Here is a 16,107-nt window from a genome sequence, read left to right on the forward strand (position 1 = left end):
CCCTAATGCATAGACCCCTGGTGTATGGGGTACTTTTACATAAACTGATACCATTTTTTTATTGAATTTTCTGACTTTCAGTAGTCTTATTACAGCCAAGACTAAAAACTATTTTATTACAATTTACTATTTTAATACTACTACTTAACTATTTTAATAATATATATTTCCCAATTTTCAATTGTACTTATTTATTTCAGTGTCCTGCCTAAAGTATTTAGTGCATATGGATGCCTTTAGGAACAAATGAAACCATGGCGCACCAATATACATACAATACATTGTGCTAACATGTACAATAGCAACACATAGGTGTGAATCCACCTTAAAAAAATCCTTTACAAGCCATAAGAATCAGTAACATTATCAATTTCATTCTGTCAAATTTCTTTCTTTTTATTAATAAAAGGACTGCGAGCTCTGGCAATCCCTGCCCGTCCAGTACAGGTAGTCCTGCTCGCTCATGTGCAGGACCGAGGCTTGATGGGGGGGAGGGGGTTTGCATAACTTGCAGAAGAAATCTTTTGCTAAACACAGCTGAGGTTGTGGGTGATCTTAGGGGTTGAGCTGTTCTCCAACCTCTTGTAACTCTTTATTAACCAAGACAAACCCTGCAGTTGTTTCTTTTTGCATATGAAAGCACAGCTTGATCCAGAAGTTTATGAATGTCTAGGCTTCATAAAGTTTTTTTAAAGGTGGGTCGCGAGAGCATGGAGACCGGCGGTGGTCCGCAGCTTTGGCCGCTGGTGCATCGGCCAGAGCTGCAGACCGTGTCTCCCATATGAATCGTAGGCTCAGGGCAGTGGGCAGGTTGTGTTTCTGGACACCACCTGCCCACTCTCCTATCGCAGGTCTGAGCCTGGGCAGGTTCTGGCATTATGATGTCACTCGGGGAAGTTTCCCCTTTAAGTGACACAGGACGGTCCGGAGTCTGTAGATTTAGTGGTCCGTGAAAAAAAGGTGCAAAATGTTGGGGAACACTGACCTACATGATGTCCCCACTACTGGTGGAAAGGAACTACTGCAGGGCAGCAGCACTGCACTAAATGTGTTCTTGTCCCCTCCTGTGGGATAAACTAGAATCCCAAAACAAGCTTTTATTCTATCTGTAGACTACTAATCTCCCTTTCCCCTATGTAATAGTTAAACTAGACATATATCAATCCAGCCTTGGCAGCAAACAAAGATCTTACTACAGACGGAATTGAAAAGTGAGTTTAGCCACCCAAGCACTGGAAGCATGTTGTTTACAGAATTACCAGGGGGGTGAAGACTGAAATAGAGAAAATTAATATATTGACTTTATCTAAGAACTGGTAAACTACATTTTTTTTTTATTTTTATGACTTCGGGTACAGATACAGTTTTGGTTGTCAACATTTTCATTCAGCAATGGGGGCAATGAAGGGGGTACCAGAGGAGGCATTGTTTAGTTTTATAGAATTACAAAAAACTTTTGCCAGTGACTAGATAGATAGATAGATAGATAGATAGATAGATAGATAGATAGATAGATAGATAGATAGATAGTTATATGTCATTAACTTGGTCTGCAACCAAACTGAGGAGACGCCAACTAACCTACCAGTAAGTTTTAGGTATGTGGGAAGAAAACCCACACAAACCTAATGTAGATAATATCCTGACCAAAATTCAAACCTGGGAACATATATTAGGTGACCAGGATACCAACCCCCAAACTTAAGGATATCTCCTAACCTCCAAATTTTGAAAGAAGTGCTCATCTTTTTCCCGGCTCCTATTTTCAGTGCAGCTCTCTGTGGGATCTTGTGTGCTGCAGTGCATTTTTCTCTGTCTGCTACTTAAGAACTAATTGGAGTGTCATTAAAAAAAATGATACTGCATTAATGCATTGCCATAACGCACCAATCTGCATGGGCCCTGAAAGTTTGCATGGGTCTTTAAGGTTGGCATACTGGGTGGCACAAGACAAGAAACAAACCAGCTGGGTAGGTTACACTGAATGCTGACATTCATTTATATTTTTTTTATAAATACTTTTTTGGACATCAAATCAATTGAAGAAAGACCTGAGGGAAGATCTTCCCAGATTTGGAACACCTAAGCTTCTAGCCATACTGGATTCCACATCATTAGTCCAAAAAAAAGGATGTGTCCTATTCTAAGTGGAAGAGTGGAAAAAGACATGGAGTAACCATTTTCTTTATTTTCTTATTTTCTTTATTTTAATACACTTAAAGGTTGTTGATGAAGTATATACCACAAAGGGGATCTTCTATGAAATTTTTAGCCTTTGGACTTTGTTTCTAATATTAAATATACACTGTTTTTGATTGTTTAAGGTGTAAGCATTAATGTTTAGCACTACAAAGATAAATTTATATTTATAAATATGCCTTTTAAAGTTTTGCTACTTATTTCATGTTTTTTGCTGGCTGCTGTGTTATTGGTTATAAGGGTATATGCAAGATTGGTAAAAGATTCACAGAATATTGATTTGTACTGCTCAGATACCAGTATGCAACCAGGACATTATGTAAATGAATGGAGAAGTTTTTTAAGGTAGTTCTGTTTTCTGTTGTATTGGTTGCTTTTTTTGTGCTAGTCTTAACTGTTTTTTGTTCTGACCAACTGTGTGAATAAAATGTACACATCTCAAGTTAGGGTTAGTCAGTTTTGCTTGCCCTGAAAACGGGATAGGCAACCATGAGGACCATGAAACCATTTTTCCCCAAACCATAGAAAATTAGTATTAGCTTCTGAAACACATCTGAACTCCTGGCTCATGTGACCATCATGATGACATACTAACTCATAAACTTCTAAATTTTCTAAAATACCTCCCAAGAATCCTTACAAAATGCCTTCATGGAAAACTGAACTGTGGATGTTCTGCCCAGAAATGCCAAGAGGAGGGCAAACAAGTTTCTTTGCAGATGATTTTCCCCTGTTGACTAACCATGCCTTCTTCTGCACTATGTCCATGTGTGAAAGCCACTATCTTCATAAAAGCAGGACTTTTGCTTCTGCATGACAGAACCCTTAGAATGTAGCATAGTGGCATATCACCAAATCTCCAAAGACTGGCTCAACAGTACAGCCTTAAAGCCAAGCCTTAAAAATAAAAAAAATGCAAACAGGCAGGTCCTTTATTGCCAAAGAGACAGGTGATGATCCTTCTGCATAAAAATAAACTTACCTTCCTGGTGGCAATTTTTATTTACACTCACCTGTCCTCGCTCCATCCAGGGTGTCACCATCTTCATCCAGTGTTCTTCTGGGTCAAATATTGGGCCATCTTGATTGACTAGGCCAGGATAACATGAGTTTTTTCAGTCCAGGCAGCCCTGGGGGATGCCAGGATTCCTGGCATATCTCTTAGATTGTAAGGGCAGGGTCCTCTCCTCCTTCTCTGTCACTGTCTGTATCTATTTGTTGATTGCAACCCGTATTTAATGTACAGCGCGGCGTAATATGTTGGCGCTATATAAATACTGTTTATAAATAATATTAATAATATCTCAGCATTCACTGAGACGCACAGGAGATGTTCAAGACAGGTACTAGGTAGGACAGAACAAGCACAATTATAGGGAACAGCTTAGGCAAGTTTACAAAACAATACTTTTTACACAATGGTTTTACTTTCTTCAGAAGCTGTATTGATTTCTAACAAACAAAACATTTTACAAACAATAACCACAACGATCCAATCATGGTGAATGCTGTGGACCCATAGTATAAATTAATGAGCTATAATTATTGCAGCAATATTAATTACATTTATACATACAAATCCTATTTATTCAGCAAAGATGTGTAAAGCTAGAATTACAAGCTGCCTGATGTTTGGGCATGAAAGTGCTTGTGGAAGCAATTAAAATATATTTTTTACGAAAGATGCATACTCTGTAAAGTTGTGAAGCCGTACTTCACATCTTTTATTTTGCTTTTTCACACAATTACCACTTTGATGTTCAAAGGCTTTGAAACGTTGTTTAACTCAAAGTTCAAGATGCTAAACGAATAATTACTGAAAATGGAGCACCTTTGTTTTTTGTTCAAAAAACGTGAATACGTTTCTGTATCTGAAGTACCTACAGCTGTGCATATCGCCCCTTTAATTTAGAAGGGATTTGCTATGTACCAGCATGTATGGAATTGACTGTTTTGGGTCTAGTTGGCTGCAAATTCTCTCTTTCTCGGGTATTAGTACTAACTTTTTATAGAAAAAATGTAGGTCTTTGACTCTAGCTATTGATTATTGAATCATTCATTCTTAGGCCAGTTTTGAAGTTTAGGCCTTACATTATTAACACATTAGTGACCAGCTAATTATAGGCAGATGCCAATGATATGCCAATGCAGAAATTGGCAAAATCAGCAAGCTTTGTACTACAATGTAGTGGCATCCTCACTCACATTCCTGATATCTTCACTCATTCTTCATTCAGTTTGGCAGAATAACTGTATTCTATTCTCACTGTATAGTAATTCTATTCTTTCCCAACATAATCAGCAAATATCTGTGTTAATAAAATAAATAGAATAACAACAAAAGAAACAAAAGATGCATACAAGTAATTTAAAAAATGCAATAAAATAACTTAATAATATCAGCAGCAGTTAAAAAGATAAATATCAGAATAGGAAATATGAAGGAATCAGAAAATTCACAGCGCTACACATGGGCAACAGTATCAGGTGCTTTTTTGTAATTGACATTCAGTTGCTATTTCACCAAAGCCGAACTTGTTTTGAAGAGAAACTAAGAAGCATGCTGCCAATGGAGAATGGATTCAATGTTTTAGTGCACGAATTGTGGCTGTCTAGACAGGGAAATGTAAGCCAATAGCTTAACCCAATTTTTTTTGTACATATGTTAACATTTATTTGCTTAAAAATTGTATCAAGCAAGATCATTCCTAATTTTGCAAACATAAAGGAAAAATTTACCATAAGTTGCATTACCATTTATAAAAATAAAATGCATCGTGTGAAAGTTGTATCTGGTTTGAGCTTTTGTGAACAGCCTTGTGGGGCATGAGGTTGTGATGTGGTTACCACTTTCTAATGCCAGGGAAATCGCTGTCTCTGGAGAGACAATACATGCAGCTTCCCCCAGTGGCAACACCATAGAGGATGGGGGCGGTAGTGAGCTGTAATGGTACCACTTACTACCAGTAGCTGTCAAATGTGCATATGCTGCTTCTTTAAGAACCAGCACTGTGGGGCGAGTCACCCAGTGGCTGGCAAAGTTCCAGCTGCCAACAGCTGTGCGAAATCACCCAAGTCTGAACCTGCCTTAAAGTTTCTAAAAACTTTTTCTCATTCATATCATATGTTGGCGCTATATAAATCCTGTTTATTAATATTAATATTCATCATTCCCTTGTAAGCAGTTCCTTGTAACGTGTTAGTGGACTCTAACAGTCTAATAAAACATTATTTTTGTAACATGCAGTTCTTGCCTCTGGTAACATATCTGTGGTCATTTGCAGTATGTTGATGGCTTCTAACAGTCTCTTGTGTTAAGACGGAGGTATGTTGATGAATGTTTCTGCTGTCTTGCAACAGGTTGACAGTCTAATCTCTTGCAAACACTTGTTACAGTGTTATCAGAAAATACTGAAAAACTTATGTCACAAATGCCCCATTATTCCACAACTATTACAAAAAGACTGATAATAATGTGGTGTTTTTGCAACAGATGCTTTAGAAATTTAGCCTTCTAAAAACATGCATAATTATTTCCAGTTTAATTTAGTTAGAGTGCAACTTTAGAGAAGCCAAAGAAGGAATGTTATGACTCAAGCTGTAACCTTGCAAGATGCAAGATGTGTGGCACGATGAGTCTCACTGCTCCTGTGCGACAGCAATGTCTCTCTGTTTGTATAAAACTGGCACTCTGCTCAGTTCTATACAGCACTACGTGTTCTGTACATCACGCTACTTTACACACTATGCTATACTTTCTATTCTGCACATTATTCCATTCTGTGCACTGTGCTGTACAATTTAACATTACATTACAGCATTCTGTACACGGTATATTCTGTATACACTATGCTATAGGTTATATACCTTACTCTCCTTTATCCTGCACACTGCTCTGTGTGTTCTAGACATTTTTCACTATAATTCTCTGTGCATTCTGTGCTGCATGCTGCTTTTTGTGCTGTAAATTGTATACTCCATACTGTAGACTATGCTTTACCTTCTATACTGCACTCTCTCTTTTCAATGTTCTGTTAGTTCTACACTCTACACTGTGTTATGTACGCTGGTGTTTCTCAGGTCACCTTAAGTGACACCAATGATTTTTTTGGGTGACATTATTTGTAAGGGTGACATTCTTCCCACTGGCCAACAATGCTGAGAATGCTAAGAAGCATTCTTTCTAATGACCACCACACTAATGTGCTGTGAGCTGTAGATGTAATAATTATAGTTGGGATTCTCTGAACACCTGAAAGTTATTTCAAGGTTGTTTCTCGTGTTAAAAAAACACTGATTTACACTTTACTGTACATTCTATATTGCATATTTCTCTGTTCGCTGTCATGCTCTATTCTGTACACTGTTCAGTATGATATAATCAACACCATGCTACTCAGTATATGTAGGGCCTGTGTTAGAATCATGCCATGGATTCTCACTGCAAGTTTGCATGTATTCCCAATGTTTGCATGGGTTTCTTCTAGCTCTCTGGTTTCTTTTACAAACCAAAACATACTGATAGGCTTACGGGCAATTCTCAATTTGTGTATGAGTGTAGTAGGAACATCCTATAGGTGTATCCCCACCTTTTAGATTGTAAGCTCTTCTGGGCTGGGTCCTCTCGTCCTTCTGTGTCATTGTTTGTATCTATCTGTTATTTGTAACCCCTATTTAATGGATAGGGCTACGTAATATGTTTGCACTATATAAATAAATAATAATAATAATAATAGTGCTGAATGAATGTTCTCTTTAAAACGCAGTGTAAGATCTCTGTTCTGTATTGCTCTATTTTGTACCGTCTGTACTTTGGTATTAAACACTGACCCATTGGCCTTTGTATACACTGTACTGGTATATATATATATATATATATATATATATATGTGTACTGTCATCTGCCCCCCTTTTGAAATAAAATATATATATATAAAATTGGATATATGTATCTATGTATGTATGTGTGTATGTTCCACCATCACTCGAAAACACATCAACACATTTCAACCAAACTTGCTATACATATGACTGAGACTCATGTGAGTGCACCAGTCATCTTTGTACAGCGCTGTGCTATATGTCAGAGCTATATTTGGATGTATGTATGTATGTGTGTATGTCATCACTCAGAAACACATTGAGACATTTAAACCAAAATTGCTAGACAAATGACTCAGACTCATGTGAGTGCACCGCTGATCTTTATGCAGCGCTGTGGTACATGTCAGAGCTATATTTGGTGATCACTCGGAAATGCACATGGACAGTCAAACCAAACTTGCTGGACATATGGCACAGCTGATCTTTGTACAGCACTGTGGCATATGTCAGAGGTATATAAATGTATGACTGTGGGGGGACATTAGAGTGTCAGCTTCTCTGTACAGAGACAGATAGGTCTAGCTCAGGGTTTCATTGTACAGCACTATATTATGTTTCAGAACTATATAAATCCATATATAAAAAATTGCATGTATGTATCTATGTGTGGATGTCATCACTAGGAAACGCATTAAGACATTTAAACCAAACTTGCTAGTCATATGACTCAGACTCATGTGAGTGCACCCCTGATCTTTGTACAGCGTTATGGTATATGTCAGAGGTATATTTGCATGTATGTACAGTATGTGTGTGTGTATGTGTGTATGTATTGCTCAGTGACAGTGTGCCTTTTGCTTATATTTTTACATACTTTTTATGGACTCTTTTACAAATTTCTGGCCCGTAATAAAGTCTTCGAGAAAACAAAAGGCAATCAAAGGCAAAAAAAAAATGAAACAACACCGTAGACAAGAAAATTACTATAGCTTTATTTTATTCTTTTTCTGTATATTATAAAATTGCAACACATAAATACCCAGGCAACCTTGGGTTATCAGCTAGTTGAAAATAAAATAAAGAAATTATTGTTAGACCTTCCAACAGCTGGATTTTACCATACACACAGACAAGGAACATTGTGCCAGAATATCAGCCTATGTATAGACAAGATTTCTTGCATGTGTTGCTTTTGTGATATTGAATACTAACAAGGACACAAGAGGGCATCCTTGCTCTTTCAGAATGCTTTTTCTTAATTATGTTTAACTATCAACATATTCAAAGCTTCTACTAATTGGGCTGTACTTAATACTGAAAGGGTCTAGTAAAAGTTAATGTGACAAGATTAAAGGGGCTAGGCATGCTGGGGATATATTCCCCACTGCTGTGTATATTTATACATGGCGTTAAAAGCCCACTGAACATTTCCAAATGAATGGCATTCGGCACAGAGGTACCACTTCCGCAATTGATGCCCTTGTCTTGGAGTCACACTCTGTCCTGTAAATAATATCTTGTGTAATTCATGCAGGGTTTTTAGATTCTCTCCCCCACGTTTATGTGACATATTTGAATTGTGATGCTTTGGTAGCTGTTAATGAAAAACTATTGTAATAAAATAATTTTCAAATACACTGACATACTATGTAATCTGCATTTTTAAATAGTATCCTTGCTGTGTAAAATACCTTGACTGCCCTCCCTCTGGAAATGCTAGTAACCTGTATCTGGCTCAATTTGTTACTGACCCAGTATAAATTTATGGCAAGCAAAGTCAGAGTATGAACTTCTGTTCCAGCCATGATCTACAGCAACACAAAGACACAGGAAGGTGTTTGAATATAGAGGGCAATTTTATATCTCACCAGAGCAAATCTACGCAGTGTGTAGATGTTATGCAAATATGCACATGTAAGGCAAAGCAACATTTTTTTAATACTGTACATATAATTTTAAATAAAAAAAAACCCTGAACCTTTTTAATGCCTACCTCTGTACCTGCCGCCCACCCAGCTGCCATGGCCTACAGTGCTGCAAGTGAGAGACTATGTGCATGGGCAGGATCCAAAGTTAGGCAAACCATTAAGGCAGTGATTTTCAACCACTGTGCCGCGGCACACTAGTGTGCCATGAGGGATCTTTAGGTGTACCGTGGGAAATTATCTAATTACCATTGTCGAGTGTCTGTGCTGTAGTGACTGGCAGAGTAATGTAATACTCTTCCATGTCAGTGGGTGGCAGTAGGTAACAGTTTTCTTGTTCATTCTTAGAGACAAAAGAATTAGCTACAGAGTGTCATTTTGTAACATTTTTGATTTGTGGTGTGCCGCAGGATTTTTTCAATGTAAAAAAATGTGCCGTGGCTCAAAAAAGTTGAAAAACACTGCATTAAGGTATCCGAAGCCATGACTGAAATTTCTGGATTCTCAGAGTGTATATATTCATAGTACCTACTAGTGTCTTGTTCCTGACAACCTGCTGCCTGCTCTGATCTCAGTTTGTTTTTGACTCTGCCATCTGCCAGCAGCCTACCCTGACATAGGTTTGCTGTCCCCATGCTGAAGCCTTCGTTCCAGTTGCTAGTTTATGGAGAGTGTGAGGGCCATGACCTAATGACACTTAGTAGCAAAGTAGTCAAGTAGCCATTAGGGTTGCCAAACCCTAATGGCTCTCTTGGGGAAGGGGGGAATGTTGTCTGGTGAAGACCAGGTGTCACTTAGACTTTATGATCCCACATCACCTGCTAGTGGAATATTGGGAGAAGGCTCATATGGCAGCACTGGGTTTGATGATACCATGACTAGGGTAGCTCGTACCTTTGCCCTTCACATTCCCCCCCATATACCTCCCCCCTCACTTACCCTTGCCAGCCCTCCCCCCTCGCTCTTCCCCTTTACCAAATAACACTCCACAACCTGATGCGTTTAAAATGGCTGGCAAGCAGCCGTTTATTTAACAATAACTTAACACTTTAATATTTCCATAAATTAACTCTGTACATAAACATAACGTAACATGTACATACAAAACAACAAATAAATAACACACAAACAACAAATAGAATAACATTAATTAACCATTAAATAACCACTATCTAAGCTCTAATTTAACCTTTTCTTTACCCTAACCAATTCTTAATATAACCAACCATTTTCCCAAACCAACTAGGTCGCAGGTCCGGAAGGTAAAGTCCGCCACACCACCAAATCACCAGTAATTATCAATACCGCCAACCCATTCTGGCCCCTAGCAGCTCATCACCACCGCAGGGGCCTCCACCGCTCACCACTTAAGGAGGGGGTCTCCACCACCTTGGGTGCCCCCCCCACCAAAAGTGACCCAGAACTCTTACCTTCCACCAAACCTCAACGCGCCTCCGCACACCTTATAACAGGACGGGAGGGTGGGAAATTTCTTCTCTCAAAAAACTGTCCTTGACTTCCGTCTCACCCTCCTTTTACCCTCTCTTATCTCCACCCACTGAACTTCCGAACCAACCCTTTTTCTCTCCCCCTCCTCTCTCTACAACTCAAACTTAACCCCTCCCCCCCTTTCTTCAGTGCAGTCCGAGCACGCCTGTCATGAAGCCCCTCCGCACATTTCCCTGCTCCGGGCCTCTCTTAAGTTGGTGAGAAGACATCTTTGTTTTGTACATACAAAATATACAGGGGTATAAAAAGTACAGAAAAAAAGTGCCTAAAGTAAAGATGCATGCCAAATATGCATGCTGGGTGACGGTACGTAAACTTTTTGCGTGTACAAAATCAGACAACATAATATTGTTCATCCTTTTGTGTACATTACTAGGACTTCAAATACATATCCCTATTTCAAATTGCAAAGTGTATTTACACCTCCACCCAATTAGTATATGGAAATTGCCTGCAAACGTACACTGAGTTGTGCTAAAGACAAACCATTTAAAGCTGACACCAAAATAAATTATTCTATAAATTATTTTTATTTCTGTACCTCCTATTTTTTTACTCAGTGTATATGTAAATTTCCTGCTTTCCTTGTGTGATTATTATAATATTATTTTTTTGGCATTCTTCAACGATACATATGCACCATAAATTGTAGTAAAACACTTTTTCTGTGTACTAAATGACACCATGCACATACGTATTGTTCATTTTTTGGTTTAGCTGATAAGGTCTAAAAGTGATAAAGAGAATTTTTATGTTCAGGAGACAACTTTTTCAACAACTGCCATTCTGACTCCATGATGCAGAGTCCTGAAGTGCCAGGACACATGAAACATTAAAGAACCCAAAAACAAAATAAATGTTATGTATTGCACCATACCAGTCCTTAGATGTGGTGGCTGTTTTGCTTTTTTTCTTTACTTTTACCCATTTGAAAGAATATCCAATGTTTTCTTATTCAAATTTGTGAAAAAATAACAAACAGTTTCCATGAGGTGTGCTTGTAATCCCATTATATTGTTGCCTTTCGGTATAGAGGGGCCCCTATCCCTTTGTATCATTCTCAAAAAATGTCCCTATTCATTGGTGGTCGTTGGTTACTTTCCTAAAACAGGAGCTAATTGGGGCACCATAAAGTATCATAAACACACCCACAACCCAACCACTGATGTTTCATTCTCTATAGGTTACCTGTTTCTTTGCAAGGGCAGTTCTATCCTGTAATGGACCCCAGGAACTCCGAAGATCCTGTGTGCATGTACAATTTATATTTTCACCACTGTTGTTAGATACTTAGCTTCTGAAAAAAGACTAGTCTGGATTGTAGTTCACATGCTGTTCCATAAAGAATTTCTCTTATTCAAACAGATTACATGGGTCATAGTCCCACCTCTGATTCCTTCTCTTGAATGTAAAACCAGGGGACAGATTGTGATTACTATGTTCTGCCTGAATTAGTAGGCGTTCTGAATGCTCTCATTTCATTAATTACATCCTATTCTTTTAAGGAACTTAAAAACTGAAATGACCACTGCTTAAAAAATCATAGGAATCATATTATGGAATCATAATATAATAAATAAAAAGATAAATAGATAAAACACACTTACTAGGTATTAGCACACACACCAGAGTGAAGGAAACGACTCTGGGGCCATCATTTATTGCTAGCTGCTACATTCAAGTCTCCCCAAACATATGTTTTGTACTTTTTGCTCAGGTTGTGATATCCCTTATTCTTTTCTTACTGTAACTGATTTACCTAAAAAAAATTTTTCTTTATGTGCTTTTGGAGCACTGATAATATGGTTGTCATTTTTGTGTTTGTTTTATATACTTCTCTTTCTGCTACACTTTTTCTTTTCTTATATTTCTTATATTTCTTTTTTTACCTTACTATCCTGGTTTTGTCTCCTCTTCCTTTCTGGTTCCTGCTGTTTTATTTCATATATTTTTTTTTTTAGATCTAAAACTTCTGTTTTTGTTTAAACAAATTTGTTTTTTGTCTAATATTAAAGCAAAGACATTGGTGATCATCACTAGAACCCATATTTTATCCGACTTAAACATCAATCAAATGCCTATTGTCAGGATATGATGTATTCTGGTTGGGCACTTTATTAGTTGGTTTCCCCTTTCCATGGGCCTGACTTATTTTAGCTCTCCAAAGCCAGGGAAGGATACACTTTCATCAGTGAAGCTGGGTGATTCAGCAAACCTGGAATAGTTCTGGTCCAGGATTAAAAACATTTTCTAGCAAATAGCAAATTATTTTTAAGAAATCCATTCCAGGTTTCCTGGATCACCCAGTTTCACTGATAAAAGTGTATCCTCTCCAGCTTTGACGAGCTTTAATAAATCAGGCCCAGTGTCTCCAGCATACTTCTGTTCATGCTTGTAAGCATAGTTTGAAATTCTAGTTAATGTCTAAATGTCAAATTACACATAATTCAAATATTTCTATTCTTTGTTATTTAGGTAATTATCAGTTAATAGGTTAGTATAATGCTTTGATTGTCCTGGAGGCCTGTTTTCCTGGAGATAGAAAATCCCTCTCTGTTTTGCAGGCAGACCCAGGGGTTTTTTAAGCAGTTGATAATGAAATCTATAACACAGAAGACATTCTTTTTGTCTATTATAGAGAGATAAGATCTCTGAAAATGAGCTCATACTCTGAAAATCTTCTGTATAAAAAGCCCATCTATTGGGACATATAACAACTACATCAACATTGCACTCTTGACAATATCTAAAATGTACCTCTTGGCCCTCCTGATAGTAGCACCAGGTAAACACCTACATTTTTCAACACTTCCACACCATGCTAGACCACTTACAGTTTATTTTCATTCATATGCTTGTTTTGTCACTTTAGATGCAAAATTAAGTTTTGACAAAGCAATTTATTTTATCCAATAACTAAAAAGTCTTTATTACCCTTTGGTTCCACTAAGGGATATCTCCCTTCACTTCCTATTCTAGTGACAAAAAATATTAAAGAAAGGAAATGAAGGAGATCACATTAATGGGAATCATTAGGCAGCAGCAAAAATCTGTCAGTTCCAAAAAAAAAAATCATTTTTGATGGAGTCTTAAAACTTTAGGATAAATGATATATCATTACAGGGCAACCACCCAACATTTTTCTGGTGAAGAAAAATGCATCTACATAATTACCATGGGCATCACAATTTTCCTTATGTTCACCTTTTCCTCTACAAGGCGAAAGTAGGATTTTTATTTGCAGTCAGCTACATAGTAAAGAGGAAGCCAAGCTCATATAATAGCACCTTGCATACTGTCATAGTGCAGGAATGTTTATATACATATTTCCAAATGATGCGAGTAGCCCCCTTTTATCCAAAGATGCTTGTTTTTTTTATTACCAACGCTTCAAGGAAGAGAGAAAGCTAGGTGATAGCGTGTAAAGGGCAGACATAATTGTTAAATATAATTTAAGTCTGTTGCTCCAAACTACAGAATAACCCTTCGGCCATAAAAATGGATAACTGATTTCTTATCTTTATTTATAAATATAAAATGCAATCTTGTTCTAACACAGCTGTGTAAAGAGAATATGAATGTTTACACATTTTAGCATCTATTCTAACAAGGACACGGAGAATTGAAACAAATTGTTGCTGCTGCAGTTAACAACAGAGGGGACAGATTTGTAGTCGTCTGTAAGATGGTAATTTACAGTTGTTGTCCTCTGTACTCCATTAAATGTGTCTCCCATAGGCTCGAAGACAAAATTTACTGAAATGCTATTGCAAAAAGTCTGGGACTAGCCATAAAAGTGATTCCAGCAAAACATGCTTGTAAAATGTGCCTTATTAATAATGAGTTATTTTTGTGCTATAATCCGAATAGCTCTCAGTTCAGGATCAGGACATCTTTGCTTTTTACGTAATCTCTTTAACACTAAGATGAGAAATGGCTCTGCAATGCATTGCAAGCCTAAAAATATATTTTTCTTTACAAAGCAGTTAATACTGTGCTAGTGAATTACACAAAGATGAGCAAGACAAATCTTTCTTTTTAAGTACAAAATACATATGGTGTAGATATAAGGTGCTCGTTAATGTATAAGGTGATAGTTAGTACAAAATATGTGTACAGCATTGCATTACTTCGAATAGCTAGGGGATAGAAAGCTCTTGTTCACTCTAGAAAAGGCTATCTGCAGTGTATGCATAAGATGATATTGTACCTCTGCACATATCAAAGAGAATGTCCCAATGTAATAAGTTGCCACAGCAACGCTATATGCTGGTACTAAACTTTCCTGCTATTAGCAACAAAATTGGACCCTAATTACAGAGTACTGATTGAGGATGCCAGCAGAGACACTATTCACTGTAACAAGGAGGACTGCATAGATTATTTTCTCATTTCAACGTTTTTTTCATCATTTACCCTAACTGGTTTCTTCCGTTAATGATTATTACTTTTTCCCATGTTAAACCGTTGTTACTCAGCAACACCATATCTCATTTCGGTGCTCCAGTAGGCTCGCCAAATTGTACAACCTTGGTACATTTTGTAACTGTATTATTTTATGGTATAAAAGAGGAAACATATATGTCATAGTTTTAACAAAAAAGCAGGTCACAGATTCATCAGGTTTACCCTTTATAAAAATCATTCATCAGGTTTAACCTTTCTAAAAATCTTTTTGCATGTAAGCTTGTAAAATTTTCTAAAGAAGCATTTCTCTTTGTTTTTTACTCCAAAGGAACCCTTCAAAAAATTTCAGGTTTCAGTAAAACCTTGCTAAAACCAGTTCAAAAATGTACCTACATTGGGATGAATACCTCTACTTACAATGGTGTTTAGAATGCTTTCCCTACAGACAGCTAAAACAATCACCGGTGTCCTGCAGGTTTGCCAAGTGGCAATGGTCCTGGAAGTAAGCAGGCACCGTCAAATGGGAGGCAATCAACCACAGACAAAGGAACCTTTAGCAACCTCCAGAATCCTGATTTTTGCTTGAGAATGGCAGATCTAAAGTGTTGGTGGCAGCTGGTTAGCGGTGACTGAAAGCTGGGTGAATCTGGATGAGATGGTCAATATTAGGGTATATAGAGAGTCTAATCTCCAGCCATAAGGAATATTAGGGTATATTTACTAATCTGGAATAGGTAAATACTAACGTTGATATGATTTGTTCCTTTTTAGAACAATAAATTATAAATATTAAACATGTATTATCAGTTGTAAAATTATTATTATTTTGCACTAAATTGACAATAAAAGCCTTTCTGTTCAGAGCTGTCTAGAGGGATACCAGATATATCTGGGGGACCTAACAGTGGATAACAATTATTCTAGGGTCAGAATAAAAATGGCAGCCTTGCCATGTCCCATTCCTGATGGAACCTAAAATGTTACACCATTCACAGAGACAGAAGCTAAGGGTAAATAGCTTTAATCTAGGACATCATATTTGCCCTTACACCAAAATGTTTTCTGCACCATAAACTTTCAATCAACTCTGTGCTGGGGCATATCAGCAAGAGTATTATATTTTTTGTTTTTCTTTTTAATGATTTACATTGGAAATTTTAAATTTACAACAAATACAAAAGCTGAATTTAAAAAAAAATAAAGATTGACAATGAGTTACACAATACATCTTACTGATAAAGTC

The sequence above is a fragment of the Pyxicephalus adspersus genome, chromosome 5 (genome assembly GCF_032062135.1).
Source record: "Pyxicephalus adspersus chromosome 5, UCB_Pads_2.0, whole genome shotgun sequence".
NCBI lineage: Eukaryota > Metazoa > Chordata > Amphibia > Anura > Pyxicephalidae > Pyxicephalus > Pyxicephalus adspersus.